Consider the following 14,933-nt stretch of genomic DNA (forward strand, 5'->3'; position numbering starts at 1 on the left):
GTCTGGTGTAGTGGTGGTGGGGTAACCTCTTTAGCAGTCTGGTATAGTGGTGGTGGGGTGGCCTCTATAGGAGGCTGATATAGTGGTGGTGGGGTGGCCTCTATAGGAGTCTGGTGTAGTGGTGGTGGGGGGTGGCCTCTATAGGAGTCTGGTGTAGTGGTGGTGGGGTGGCCTCTATAGGTGGCTGATATAGTGGTGGTGGGGTAGCCTCTATAGGAGTCTGGTGTAGTGGTGGTGGGGGGGTGGCCTCTATAGGAGTCTGGTGTGGTGGTGGTGGGGTGGCCCTATAAGAGTCTGGTGTAGTGGTGGTGGGGTGGCCTCTATAGGACTCTGGTGTAGTGGTGGTGGGGTGGCCTCTATAGGAGTCTGGTGTAGTGGTGGTGGGGTGGCCTCTATAGGAGTCTGGTGTGGTGGTGGTGGGGTGGCCCTATAAGAGTCTGGTGTAGTGGTGGTGGGGTGGCCTCTATAGGAGGCTGGTATAGTGGTGGTGGGGTGGCCTCTATAGGAGTCTGGTGTAGTGGTGGTGGGGTGGCCTCTATAGGAGTCTGGTGTAGTGGTGGTGGGGTGGCCTCTATAGGAGTCTGGTATAGTGGTGGTGGGGTGGCCTCTATAGGAGGCTGATATAGTGGTGGTGGGGTGGCCTCTATTGGAGGCTGGTGTAGTGGTGGTGGGGAGGTGGTGGGGTGGCCCTATAGGAGTCTGGTGTAGTGGTGGTGGGGTAGTGGTGGGTTTGCCCTTATAGGAGTCTGGTGTAGTGGTGGTGGGGTGGTCTCTATAGGAGTCTGGTGTAGTGGTGGTGGTGTGGCCTCTATATGAGTCTGGTGTAGTGGTGGTGGGGTGGCCTCTATAGGAGTCTGATGTAGTGGTGGTGGGGTGGCCTCTATAGGAGTCTGGTGTAGTGGTGGTGGGGTGGTCTCTATAGGAGTCTGGTGTGGTGGTGGTGGGGTGGCCCCTATAGGAGTCTGGTGTAGTGGTGGTGGGGTGGTCTCTATAGGAGTCTGGTGTAGTGGTGGTGGGGTGGCCCCTATAGGAGTCTGGTGTAGTGGTGGTGGTGGGGTGGCCTCTATAGGAGTCTGGTGTAGTGGTGGTGGGGTGGCCTCTATAGGAGTCTGGTGTAGTGGTGGTGGGGTGGCCTCTATAGGAGTCTGGTGTAGAGGTGGTGGAGTGACCTCTATAGGACTCTGGTGTAGTGGTGGTGGGGTGGCCTCTATATGAGTCTGGTATAGTGGTGGTGGGGTGGCCCCTATTGGAGTCTTTTGTAGTGGTGGTGGGGTGGCCTCTATAGGAGTCTGGTATAGTGGTGGTGGGGTGGCCTCTATAGGAGGCTGGTGTAGTAGTGGTGGTGGTGGGGTGGCCCTATAGGAGTCTGGTGTAGTGGTGGTGGGGTGGTGGTGGGTTTGCCCCTATAGGATTCTGGTGTAGTGGTGGTGGGGTGGCCTCTATAGGAGTCTGGTGTAGTGGTGGTGGGGTGGCCTCTATAGGAGTCTGGTGTAGTGGTGGTGGGGTGGCCTCTATAGGAGTCTGGTGTAGTGGTGGTGGGGGGCCCCTATAGGAGTCTGGTGTAGTGGTGGTGGGGTGGCCCCTATAGGAGTCTGGTGTAGTGGTGGTGGGGTGGTGGTGGGGTGGCCCTATAGGAGTCTGGTGTAGTGGTGGTGGGGTGGTGGTGGGTTTGCCCCTATAGGAGTCTGGTGTAGTGGTGGTGGGGGGGTGGCCTCTATAGGAGTCTGGTGTGGTGGTGGTGGGGTGGCCCTATAAGAGTCTGGTGTAGTGGTGGTGGGGTGGCCTCTATAGGAGGCTGGTATAGTGGTGGTGGGGTGGCCTCTATAGGAGTCTGGTGTAGTGGTGGTGGGGTGGCCTCTATAGGAGTCTGGTGTAGTGGTGGTGGGGTGGCCTCTATAGGAGGCTGATATAGTGGTGGTGGGGTGGCCTCTATTGGAGTCTGGTGTAGTGGTGGTGGGGAGGTGGTGGGGTGGCCCTATAGGAGTCTGGTGTAGTGGTGGTGGGGTAGTGGTGGGTTTGCCCTTATAGGAGTCTGGTGTAGTGGTGGTGGGGTGGCCTCTATAGGAGTCTGGTGTAGTGGTGGTGGTGTGGCCTCTATATGAGTCTGGTGTAGTGGTGGTGGGGTGGCCTCTATAGGAGTCTGATGTAGTGGTGGTGGGGTGGCCTCTATAGGAGTCTGGTGTAGTGGTGGTGGGGTGGTCTCTATAGGAGTCTGGTGTGGTGGTGGTGGGGTGGCCCCTATAGGAGTCTGGTATAGTGGTGGTGGGGTGGCCTCTATAGGAGGCTGATATAGTGGTGGTGGGGTGGCCTCTATTGGAGTCTGGTGTAGTGGTGGTGGGGAGGTGGTGGGGTGGCCCTATAGGAGTCTGGTGTAGTGGTGGTGGGGTAGTGGTGGGTTTGCCCTTATAGGAGTCTGGTGTAGTGGTGGTGGGGTGGCCTCTATAGGAGTCTGGTGTAGTGGTGGTGGTGTGGCCTCTATATGAGTCTGGTGTAGTGGTGGTGGGGTGGCCTCTATAGGAGTCTGATGTAGTGGTGGTGGGGTGGCCTCTATAGGAGTCTGGTGTAGTGGTGGTGGGGTGGTCTCTATAGGAGTCTGGTGTGGTGGTGGTGGGGTGGCCCCTATAGGAGTCTGGTGTAGTGGTGGTGGGGTGGTCTCTATAGGAGTCTGGTGTAGTGGTGGTGGGGTGGCCCCTATAGGAGTCTGGTGTAGTGGTGGTGGTGGGGTGGCCTCTATAGGAGTCTGGTGTAGTGGTGGTGGGGTGGCCTCTATAGGAGTCTGATGTAGTGGTGGTGGGGTGGCCTCTATAGGAGTCTGGTGTAGTGGTGGTGGGGTGGTCTCTATAGGAGTCTGGTGTGGTGGTGGTGGGGTGGCCCCTATAGGAGTCTGGTGTAGTGGTGGTGGGGTGGTCTCAATAGGAGTCTGGTGTAGTGGTGGTGGGGTGGCCCCTATAGGAGGCTGGTGTAGTAGTGGTGGTGGTGGGGTGGCCCTATTGGAGTCTGGTGTAGTGATGGTGGGGTGGTGGTGGGTTTGCCCCTATAGGATTCTGGTGTAGTGGTGGTGGGGTGGCCTCTATAGGAGTCTGGTGTAGTGGTGGTGGGGTGGCCTCTATAGGAGTCTGGTGTAGTGGTGGTGGGGTGGCCTCTATAGGAGTCTGGTGTAGTGGTGGTGGGGGGCCCCTATAGGAGTCTGGTGTAGTGGTGGTGGGGTGGCCCCTATAGGAGTCTGGTGTAGTGGTGGTGGGGTGGTGGTGGGGTGGCCCTATAGGAGTCTGGTGTAGTGGTGGTGGGGTGGTGGTGGGTTTGCCCCTATAGGAGTCTGGTGTAGTGGTGGTGGGGGGGTGGCCTCTATAGGAGTCTGGTGTGGTGGTGGTGGGGTGGCCCTATAAGAGTCTGGTGTAGTGGTGGTGGGGTGGCCTCTATAGGAGGCTGGTATAGTGGTGGTGGGGTGGCCTCTATAGGAGTCTGGTGTAGTGGTGGTGGGGTGGCCTCTATAGGAGTCTGGTGTAGTGGTGGTGGGGTGGCCTCTATAGGAGGCTGATATAGTGGTGGTGGGGTGGCCTCTATTGGAGTCTGGTGTAGTGGTGGTGGGGAGGTGGTGGGGTGGCCCTATAGGAGTCTGGTGTAGTGGTGGTGGGGTAGTGGTGGGTTTGCCCTTATAGGAGTCTGGTGTAGTGGTGGTGGGGTGGCCTCTATAGGAGTCTGGTGTAGTGGTGGTGGTGTGGCCTCTATATGAGTCTGGTGTAGTGGTGGTGGGGTGGCCTCTATAGGAGTCTGATGTAGTGGTGGTGGGGTGGCCTCTATAGGAGTCTGGTGTAGTGGTGGTGGGGTGGTCTCTATAGGAGTCTGGTGTGGTGGTGGTGGGGTGGCCCCTATAGGAGTCTGGTGTAGTGATGGTGGGGTGGTCTCTATAGGAGTCTGGTGTAGTGGTGGTGGGGTGGCCCCTATAGGAGTCTGGTGTAGTGGTGGTGGTGGGGTGGCCTCTATAGGAGTCTGGTGTAGTGGTGGTGGGGTGGCCTCTATAGGAGTCTGGTGTAGTGGTGGTGGGGTGGCCTCTATAGGAGACTGGTGTAGAGGTGGTGGAGTGACCTCTATAGGACTCTGGTGTAGTGGTGGTGGGGTGGCCTCTATATGAGTCTGGTATAGTGGTGGTGGGGTGGCCCCTATTGGAGTCTTTTGTAGTGGTGGTGGGGTGGCCTCTATAGGAGTCTGGTATAGTGGTGGTGGGGTGGCCTCTATAGGAGGCTGGTGTAGTAGTGGTGGTGGTGGGGTGGCCCTATAGGAGTCTGGTGTAGTGGTGGTGGGGTGGTGGTGGGTTTGCCCCTATAGGATTCTGGTGTAGTGGTGGTGGGGTGGCCTCTATAGGAGTCTGGTGTAGTGGTGGTGGGGTGGCCTCTATAGGAGTCTGGTGTAGTGGTGGTGGGGTGGCCTCTATAGGAGTCTGGTGTAGTGGTGGTGGGGGGCCCCTATAGGAGTCTGGTGTAGTGGTGGTGGGGTGGCCCCTATAGGAGTCTGGTGTAGTGGTGGTGGGGTGGTGGTGGGGTGGCCCTATAGGAGTCTGGTGTAGTGGTGGTGGGGTGGTGGTGGGTTTGCCCCTATAGGAGTCTGGTGTAGTGGTGGTGGGGGGCCTCTATAGGAGTCTGGTGTAGTGGTTGTGGGGTGGCCCCTATATGAGTCTGGTGTAGTGGTGGTGGGGTGGCCTCTATAGGAGTCTGGTGTAGTGGTGGTGGGGTGGTGGTGGGTTTGCCCCTATAGGATTCTGGTGTGGTGGTGGTGGGGTGGTCTCTATAGGAGTCTGGTCTAGTGGTGGTGGGGTGGCCCCTATAGGAGTCTGGTGTAGTGGTGGTGGTGGGGTGGCCTCTATAGGAGTCTGGTGTAGTGGTGGTGGGGTGGTCTCTATAGGAGTCTGGTGTAGTGGTGGTGGGGTGGCCTCTATAGGAGTCTGGTGTAGAGGTGGTGGAGTGACCTCTATAGGACTCTGGTGTAGTGGTGGAGGGGTGGCCCCTTTAGGAGTCTGGTGTAGTGGTGGTGGGGTGGTGGTGGGGTGGCCTATAGGAGTCTGGTGTAGTGGTGGTGGGGTGGTGGTGGGATGGCCCTATAGGAGTCTGGTGTAGTGTGTAGTGGTGGTGGTGGGGTGGCCTCTATAGGAGTCTGGTGTAGTGGTGGTGGGGTGGCACCTATAGGAGTCTGGTGTAGTGGTGGTGGTGTGGCCTCTATATGAGTCTGGTGTAGTGGTGGTGGGGTGGCCTCTATAGGAGTCTGGTGTAGTGGTGGTGGGGTGGCCTCTATATGAGTCTGGTGTAGTGGTGGTGGGGTGGTGGTGGGTTTGCCCCTATAGGAGTCTGGTGTGGTGGTGGTGGGGTGGCCTCTATAGGAGTCTGGTGTATTGGTGGTGGGTGGCACCTATAGGAGTCTGGTCTAGTGGTGGTGGTGTAGCCTCTATATGAGTCTGGTGTAGTGGTGGTGGGGTGGCCTCTATAGGAGTCTGGTGTAGTGGTGGTGGGGTGGCCTCTATATGAGTCTGGTGTAGTGGTGGTGGGGTGGTGGTGGGTTTGCCCCTATAGGAGTCTGGTGTGGTGGTGGTGGGGTGGCCTCTATAGGAGTCTGGTGTAGTGGTGGTGGGGTGGCCCCTATAGGAGTCTTTTGTATTGGTGGTGTGGTGGCCTCTATAGGAGTCTGGTGTAGTGGTGGTGGGGTGGTGGTGGGTTTGCCCCTATAGGAGTCTGGTGTTGTGGTGGTGGGGTGGCCTCTATAGGAGTCTGGTGTAGTGGTGGTGGGGTGGCCTCTATAGGAGTCTGGTGTAGTGGTGGTGGGGTGGCCTCTATAGGAGTCTGGTGTAGAGGTGGTGGAGTGACCTCTATAGGACTCTGGTGTAGTGGTGGTGGGGTGGCCTCTATATGAGTCTGGTATAGTGGTGGTGGGGTGGCCCCTATTGGAGTCTTTTGTAGTGGTGGTGGGGTGGCCTCTATAGGAGTCTGGTATAGTGGTGGTGGGGTGGCCTCTATAGGAGGCTGGTGTAGTAGTGGTGGTGGTGGGGTGGCCCTATAGGAGTCTGGTGTAGTGGTGGTGGGGTGGTGGTGGGTTTGCCCCTATAGGATTCTGGTGTAGTGGTGGTGGGGTGGCCTCTATAGGAGTCTGGTGTAGTGGTGGTGGGGTGGCCTCTATAGGAGTCTGGTGTAGTGGTGGTGGGGTGGCCTCTATAGGAGTCTGGTGTAGTTGTGGTGGGGTGGTGGTGGGTTTGCCCCTATAGGAGTCTGGTGTGGTGGTGGTGGGGTGGCCTCTATAGGAGTCTGGTGTAGTGGTGGTGGGGTGGCCTCTATAGGAGTCTGGTGTAGTGGTGGTGGGGTTATCTCTATAGGAGTCTGGTGTAGTGGTGGTGGGGTTGGCCCCTATAGGAGTCTGGTGTAGTGGTGGTGGTGGGGTGGCCTCTATAGGAGTCTGGTGTAGTGGCTGTGGGGTGGTCTCTATAGGAGTCTGGTGTTGTGGTGGTGGGTGGCCTCTATAGGAGTCTGGTGTAGTGGTGGTGGGGTGGCCTCTATAGGAGTCTGGTGTAGTGGAGGTGGGGTGGTGGTGGGGTGGCCCCTATAGGAGTCTGGTGTAGTGGTGGTGGTGGGGTGGCCTCTATAGAAGTCTGGTGTAGTGGTGGTGGGGTGGCCTCTATAGGAGTCTGGTGTAGTGGAGGTGGGGTGGTGGTGGGGTGGCCTCTACAGGAGTCTGGTGTAGTGGTGGTGGGGTGGCCTCTATAGGAGTCTGGTGTAGTGGTGGTGGGGTGGCCTCTATAGGAGTCTGGTGTAGTGGTGGTGGTGGGGTGGCCTCTATAGGAGTCTGGTGTAGTGGTGGTGGGGTGGCCCCTATAGGAGTCTGGTGTAGTGGTGGTGGGGTGGCCTCTATAGGAGTCTGGTGTAGTGGTGGTGGGGTGGCCTCTATAGGAGTCTGGTGTAGTGGTGGTGGGGTTATCTCTATAGGAGTCTGGTGTAGTGTTGGTGGGGTGGCCCCTATAGGAGTCTGGTGTAGTGGTGTTGGGCTGGCCTCTATAGGAGTCTGGTGTAGTGGTGGTGGGGTGGCCTCTATAGGAGTCTGGTGTAGTGGAGGTGGGGTGGTGGTGGGGTGGCCCCTATAGGAGTCTGGTGTAGTGGTGGTGGTGGGGTGGGGTGGCCTCTATAGAAGTATGGTGTAGTGGTGGTGGGGTGGCCTCTATAGGAGTCTGGTGTAGTGGAGGTGGGGTGGTGGTGGGGTGGCCTCTACAGGAGTCTGGTGTAGTGGTGGTGGGGTGGCCTCTATAGGAGTCTGGTGTAGTGGTGGTGGGGTGGCCTCTATAGGAGTCTGGTGTAGTGGTGGTGGTGGGGTGGCCTTTATAGGAGTCTGGTGTAGTGGTGGTGGGGTGGCCCCTATAGGAGTCTGGTGTAGTGGTGGTGGGGTGGCCTCTATAGGAGTCTGGTGTAGTGGTGGTGGGGTGGCCCCTATAGGAGTCTGGTGTAGTGGTGGTGGGTTTGCCTCTATAGGAGTCTGGTGTAGTGGTGGTGGGGTGGTCTCTATAGGAGTCTGGTGTAGTGGTGGTGGGGTGGTCTCTATAGGAGGCTGGTATAGTGGTGGTGGGGTGGTCTCTATAGGAGTCTGGTGTAGTGGTGGTGGGGTGGTCTCTATAGGAGGCTGGTATAGTGGTGGTGGGGTGGTCTCTATAGGAGTCTGGTGTAGTGGAGGTGGGGTGGTGGTGGGGTGGCCCCTATAGGAGTCTGGTGTAGTGGTGGTGGGGTGGCCTCTATAGGAGTCTGGTGTAGTGTGTAGTGGTGGTGGGGTGGCCTCTATAGGAGTCTGGTGTAGTGGTGGTGGGGTGGCCTCTATAGGAGTCTGGTGTAGTGGAGGTGTGGTGGTGGTGGGGTGGCCCCTATAGGAGTCTGGTGTAGTGGTGGTGGGGCGGCCTCTATAGGAGTCTGGTGTAGTGGAGGTGGGGTGGTGGTGGGGTGGCCTCTACAGGAGTCTGGTGTAGTGGTGGTGGGGTGGCCTCTATGGGAGTCTGGTTTAGTGGTGGTGGGGTGGCCTCTATAGGAGTCTGGTGTAGTGGTGGTGGTGGGGTGGCCTCTATAGGAGTCTGGTGTAGTGGTGGTGGGGTGGCCCCTATAGGAGTCTGGTGTAGTGGTGGTGGGGCGGCCTCTATAGGAGTCTGGTGTAGTGGTGGTGGGGTGGCCTCTATAGGAGTCTGGTGTAGTGGTGGTGGGGTGGCCCTATAGGAGTCTGGTGTAGTGGTGGTGGGGTGGCCTCTATTGGAGTCTGGTGTAGTGGAGGTGGGGTGGTGGTAGGGTGGCCCCTATAGGAGTCTGGTGTGGTGGTGGTGTGGTGGCCCCTATACGAGTGTGGTGTAATGGTGGTGGGGTGGCCTCTATAGGAGTCTGGTGTAGTGGTGGTGGGGTGGCCTCTATAGGAGTCTGGTGTAGTGGTGGTGGGGTGGCCCCTATAGGAGTCTGGTGTAGTGGTGGTGGGGGGGTGGCCTCTATAGGAGTCTTGTGTAGTGGTGGTGGGGTGTCCTCTATGGGAGTCTGGTGTAGTGGTGATGGGGTGGCCTCTATAGGAGTCTGGTGTAGTGGTGGTGGGGTGGCCCCTATAGGAGTCTGGTGTAGTGGTGGTGTTGGGGTGGCCCCTATATGGGTCTGGTGTGGTGGTGGTGGGGTGGCCTCTATAGGAGTCTGGTGTAGTGGAGGTGGGGTGGTGGTGGGGTGGCCCCTATAGGAGTCTGGTGTGGTGGTGGTGGGGTGGCCCCTATAGGAGTCTTGTGTGGTGGTGGTGGGGTGGCCCCTATAGGAGTCTAGTGTAGTGGTGGTGGGGTGGCCCCTATAGGAGTCTGGTGTAGTGGTTGTGGGGTGTTCTCAATAGGAGTCTGGTGTAGTGGTGGTGGGGTGGCCTTCTAGGAGTCTGGTGTAGTGGAGGTGTAGTGGTGGTGGGGTGACCCCTATAGGAGTCTGGTGTAGTGGTGGTGGGGTGGCCCCTATAGGAGTCTGGTGTAGTGGTGGTGGGGGGGTGGCCTCTATAGGAGTCTGGTGTAGTGGTGGTGGGGTGTCCTCTATAGGAGTCTGGTGTAGTGGTGGTGGGGTGTCCTCTATAGGAGTCTGGTGTAGTGGTGGTGGGGTGGCCTCTATAGGAGTCTGGTGTAGTGGTGGTGGGGTGGTGGTGGGGTGGCCCTATAGGAGTCTGGTGTAGTGGTGGTGGTGTGGTGGCCTCTATAGGAGTCTGGTGTATTGGTGGTGGGGTGGTCTCTATAGGAGTCTGGTGTAACCACTAGGCTACCTGCCTCCCCCCTCTAACCACTTGGCTATCTGCTCCCCCCCCCCCCCTCTAACCACTAGGCTACCTGCCTCCCCCCTCTAACCACTAGGCTACCTGCCTCCCCTCTCTAACCACTAGGCTACCTGCCTCCCCCTTCTAACCACTAGGCTACCTGCCTCCCCCCTCTAACCACTAGGCTACCTTCCTCCCCCCTCTAACCACTAGGCTACCATCCTCCCCCCTCTAACCACTAGGCTACCTGCCTCCCCCCTCTAACCACTAGGCTACCTGCCTCCCCCCTCTAACCACTAGGCTACCTGCCTCCCCCCTCTAACCACTAGGCTACCTGCCTCCCCCCTCTAACCACTAGGCTACCTGCCTCCCCCCTCTAACCACTAGGCTACCTGCCTCCCCCCTCTAACCACTAGGCTACCTGCCTCCCCCTCTAACCACTAGTCTACCTGCCTCCCCCCTCTAACCACTAGGCTACCTGCCTCCCCCCTCTAACCACTAGGCTACCTGCCTCCCCCCTCTAACCACTAGGCTACCTGCCTCCCCCTCTAACCACTAGTCTACCTGCCTCCCCCTCTAACCACTAGTCTACCTGCCTCCCCCCTCTAACCACTAGTCTACCTGCCTCCCCCCTCTAACCACTAGTCTACCTGCCTCCCCCTCTAACCACTAGTCTACCTGCCTCCCCCCTCTAACCACTAGTCTACCTGCCTCCCCCCTCTAACCACTAGGCTACCTGCCTCCCCCTCTAACCACTAGTCTACCTGCCTCCCCCTCTAACCACTAGGCTACCTGCCTCCCCCCTCTAACCACTAGGCTACCTGCCTCCCCCCTCTAACCACTAGGCTACCTGCCTCCCCCTCTAACCACTAGGCTACCTGCCTCCCCCCTCTAACCACTAGGCTACCTGCCTCCCCGCTCTAACCACTAGGCTACCTGCCATCCCAATGAAAAAGTGATTAAAGTAGTTGGAAATATCAGTAGGTTTTTCTGCTAGGTTTTATACCCACAGAGCCCTAGCTCTAAACTACACATCACTATGCTATGTTTTATACCCACAGAGCCCTAGCTCTAAACTACACATCACTATGCTATGTTTTATATCCACAGAGCCCTAGCTCTAAACTACACATTAAAATGTGTTATATCCACAGAGCCCTAGCTCTAAACTACACATCACTATGCTATGTTTTATATCCACAGAGCCCTAGCTCTAAACTACACATTAAAATGTTTTATATCCACAGAGTCAACTTCAACTGTAGTTGATCCTACAGCATACAGTCAGTCTGGTTCCAACAGGATATAACCCTAACCCTGTGGCTGTACAGTAGGGGTGGCAGGTAGCCTAGTGGTTAGAGCGTTGGGCCAGTAACCGAAAGATTGCTGGATCCCAGAGCTGACAAGGTAAAAGTCTATCGTTCTACCCCTAAGCAAGGCAGTTAACCCACTGTTCCCCGGGTGCCAAAGATGTGGATGTCGATTAAGGCAGCCCCCCGCACCTCTCTGATTCAGATGGGTTGGGTTCAATCTGGAAGACACATTTCAGTTGAATGCATTCAGTTGTACATCTTTCCCTAGTTGTTCCCACAGTATAGAGTCAGGCTGTTTCTGTACTGTGGCTGATCCTACAGTATAGAGTCAGGCTGTTTCTGTACTGTGGCTGATCCTACAGTATAGAGTCAGGCTGTTTCTGTACTGTGGCTGATCCTACAGTATAGAGTCAGGCTGTTTCTGTACTGTGGCTGATCCTACAGTATAGAGTCAGGCTGTTTCTGTACTGTGGCTGATCCTACAGCATAGAGTCAGCCTGGTCCAAACCCTGTTGGTGGCTGGCAGGGTAACCTTACAGTGAAATGCTTACTTACAGGCTCTAACCAATGGTGCAAAAAATGTATTAGGTGAACAATAGGTAAGTAAAATTACATGATGGCTGTCTGGGTGGCTGGGTAACTGCCTGGTTGTGTTGGTGGCTGGCAGAGTAACTGTCTGGCTGGGTTACTCGCTGGTTGGCTGGATGGTTGGGTAACTGTCTGGCTGTGTTACAGACTGGTGTTTGTATAGCCAAGCTGCTGAGAAACTGCTTTCTCTGATTTTGTTCTTGGCAAGACACATACACTCACCAACACACACACGCGGCAGGACGTTGACATCTGGATTCTCCCAGCTCCCCTATTGTATTTCCTCTGACACAGAACACCAGATGAAAGGAGAGAGCGAGAGAAAGAGAAAGAACTGGAACATTTGAATAAATGCTGAATGATTGATCTGGCAGGCTGGGTAACTGTATGGCTGTTTGCCTGTGTTACTGGCTGGCTGGCTGGGTAACTGTCTGGCTGGCTGGGTTACTTTCTGGGTTACTGGATGGCAGGCTGGGTAACTGTCTGGCTGTTTGCCTGTGTTACTGGATGGCAGGCTGGGTAACTGCCTGGCTGTTTGGCTAGGTTACTGGCTGGCTGGGTAACTGCCTGGCTGTTTGCCTGTGTTACTGGATGGCAGGCTGGGTAACTGCCTGGCTGTTTGCCTGTGTTCCTGGCTGGCTGGCTGGCTGGGTAACTCTAGCTGGCTGGGTTACTTTCTGGGTTACTGGATGGCAGGCTGGGTTACTGTCTAGCTGGCTGGGTTACTTTCTGGGTTACTGGATGGCAGGCTGGGTTACTGTCTAGCTGGCTGGGTTACTTTCTGTGTTACTGGATGGCAGGCTGGGAAACTGTCTAGCTGGCTGGGTTACTTTCTGGGTTACTGGATGGCAGGCTGGGTTACTGTCTAGCTGGCTGGGTTACTTTCTGGGTTACTGTCTAGCTGGCTGGGTTACTTTCTGGGTTACTGGATGGCAGGCTGGGTTACTGTCTAGCTGGCTCGGTTACTTTCTGGGTTACTGTCTAGCTGGCTGGGTTACTTTCTGGGTTACTGTCTGTCTGGCTGGGTTACTTTCTGGGTTACTGGATGGCAGGCTGGGTTACTGTCTAGCTGGCTGGGTTACTTTCTGGGTTACTGGATGGCAGGCTGGGTTACTGTCTAGCTGGCTGGGTTACTTTCTGGGTTACTGGATGGCAGGCTGGGTAACTGTCTAGCTGGCTGGGTTACTTTCTGGGTTACTGGATGGCAGGCTGGGTTACTGTCTACCTGGCTGGGTTACTTTCTGGGTTACTGGATGGCAGGCTGGGTTACTGTCTAGCTGGCTGGGTTACTTTCTGGGTTACTGGCTGGCTGGCTGGCTGGGTAACTCTAGCTGGCTGGGTTACTTTCTGGGTTACTGGATGGCAGGCTGGGTTACTGTCTAGCTGGCTGGGTTACTTTCTGAGTTACTGGATGGCAGGCTGGGTAACTGTCTAGCTGGCTGGGTTACTTTCTGGGTTACAGGCTGGCAGGCTGGGTTACTGTCTAGCTGGCTGGGTTACTTTCTGGGTTACTGGATGGCAGGCTGGGTTACTGTCTAGCTGGCTGGGTTACTTTCTGGGTTACTGGATGGCAGGCTGGGTTACTGTCTAGCTGGCTGGGTTACTTTCTGGGTTACTGGATGGCAGGCTGGGTTACTGTCTGGCTGGGTAACTGTCTGGCTCTGTTACAGGCTGGCTGGCTGGGTAACTGTCTGGCTGTGTTACAGGCTGTCTGGCTGGGTAACTGTCTGGCTGTCTGTGTTGCTGGGTAACTGTCTGGCTGTGTTACAGGCTGGCTGGTTGGTTAACTGTCTGGCAGTTTGGCTGGGTTACAGGCTGGCTGGGTAACTGTCTGTCTGGGTAAATGTCTGGCCTTGTTACAGGCTGGATGGCTGGGTAACTGTCTGGCTGGGTTACTGGCTTGCTGGGTAACTGTCTGGCTGGGTTACTGGCTTGCTGGGTAACTGTCTTGCTGGGTTACTGACTGCCTGGGTAACTGTCTGGCTGGGTAATGTCTGGCTGGGTTACTGGCTTGCTGGGTAACTGTCTGGCTGGGTTACTGGCTTGCTGGGTAACTATCTGGCTGGGTTACTGGCTTGCTGGGTAACTGGCTTGCTGGGTAACTGGCTGGAGGCTGTATATCCAAGCTTCTGAGAAACAGCTTTCTCTGATTTTGTTCTTGGCAAGACACATACATGCACACCCACCGACACACACACACGCGGCAGGACGTTGTCATCTGGAAACACTTACAGTGATTCTCCCAGGCCCCCTATCGGATTTCCTCCGACACAGAACACCAGACAGAAGGAGAGAGAGAGAGAAAGAGAAAGAACTGGAAAATGTAAATAAATGCTGAATGCTAGAGAACTGTAGTGGGAATGTGTTCTGAATAAGACACTTTGAATTTGGAGTTTAAATGTAAAGAAAAACAACTAGATGGTTAAATGGTTGTTAGCTGGATAAGTTGTTTTCATGTTAGACTAAAACAGAGCCTTATGGATGGTTGGATTAACCATGTTGTCTGTGTGTTCTCCTGGTTTTCAGTTTGATCCAGTTCATGTCATTGTTTTTAACCTCACAACTCTCCTCAGCAAAACTATTCTAGCAGACAAAGTTTCTAAAACGCCTTCAACTAAAGATGAAAACCTTATCCCAATTATAGTACTCCACCCAGATCAAATAGCTAGCTACAGTATATCACAGGCAGCCCTATAAAGAGCTAAGTATATCACAGCTCCTATTAAAGGATGATGGTGATTGTAGATGCTCATGTTACGGAATACCCTCTTTGATGTCAGGCAATGTCTTGGATTGATTGTGTCAATGTATACGGAGCTCTTGTTCTGTACAAGAAAATGTTCAATGTTTTCTCCTTCACTATGCCCAATGGGCCTGTGTTAAGTCAATGGCTCCATGAAGATCTGTTCAGCTGCAGGTACTAGCCTGATTCTAAGTGGCAATAGAATCAGAATATATTTACACTGTGTATATTTATACTGAACAAAAACATAAACGCAACACGTAAAGTATTGGTTCCATGTTTTATGAACTGAAATAAAAGATCCCAGAAATGTTCCATATGCACAAAATGTGTTTACATCCCTGTTAGTGAGCATTATCTGCCAGGTGTGGCATATCAAGAAGCTGATGAAACAGCGTGATCATTACACAGGTGCACAATGTGCTGTTTTGTCACACAACACAATGAGTTTTGGGGGAATGTGCAACTGGCATGCTGACTGCAGGAATCTCCATGAATGTTAATTTCTCTACCATAAGCCTCCTACAACATCATTTTAGAGAATTTGGCAGTATGTTCAAACTGCCTCACAACCAAAGACCACGTGTAACTACTCCAGTCCAAGACCTCCACGTCTGTCTTCTTCACCTGCGGGATCGTCTGAGACGAGCCACCCAGACTGCTGATGAAACTGTGGGTTTGCGGAAGAATTTCACACACAAACTGTCAGAAACCGTCTCAGGGAAGCTCATCTGGGTGCTCGTTGTCCTCACCAGGGTCTTGACCTGAATGTAGTTTGGCATCGTAACCAACTTCATTTGGCAAATGCTCACCTTCGATGGCCACTGGCACGCTGGAGAAGTGTGCACTTCACGGATGAATCCTGGTTTCAACTGTACCGGGCAGATGGCAAACAGCATGTATGGCGTCGTGTGTGCGAGTGGTTTGCTGATATCAACGTTGTGAACAGAGTGCCTCAGGGTGATGGTGTGGTTATGGTATGGGCAGGCATAAGCTATGGACAACAAACACAATTGCATTTT

General features: G+C 55.1%; 1 protein-coding gene across 1 annotated transcript in view; it reads left to right on the forward strand.

Moving 5' to 3' along the window:
- The window catches only part of LOC139412707 (EF-hand and coiled-coil domain containing 1), a 55,798-nt gene that overhangs the window by 5,953 nt on the left and 34,912 nt on the right, over positions 1-14,933 (forward strand). The window lies entirely within an intron of this gene.

Source organism: Oncorhynchus clarkii, chromosome 7, assembly GCF_045791955.1.
Source record: "Oncorhynchus clarkii lewisi isolate Uvic-CL-2024 chromosome 7, UVic_Ocla_1.0, whole genome shotgun sequence".
Lineage (NCBI taxonomy): Eukaryota > Metazoa > Chordata > Actinopteri > Salmoniformes > Salmonidae > Oncorhynchus > Oncorhynchus clarkii.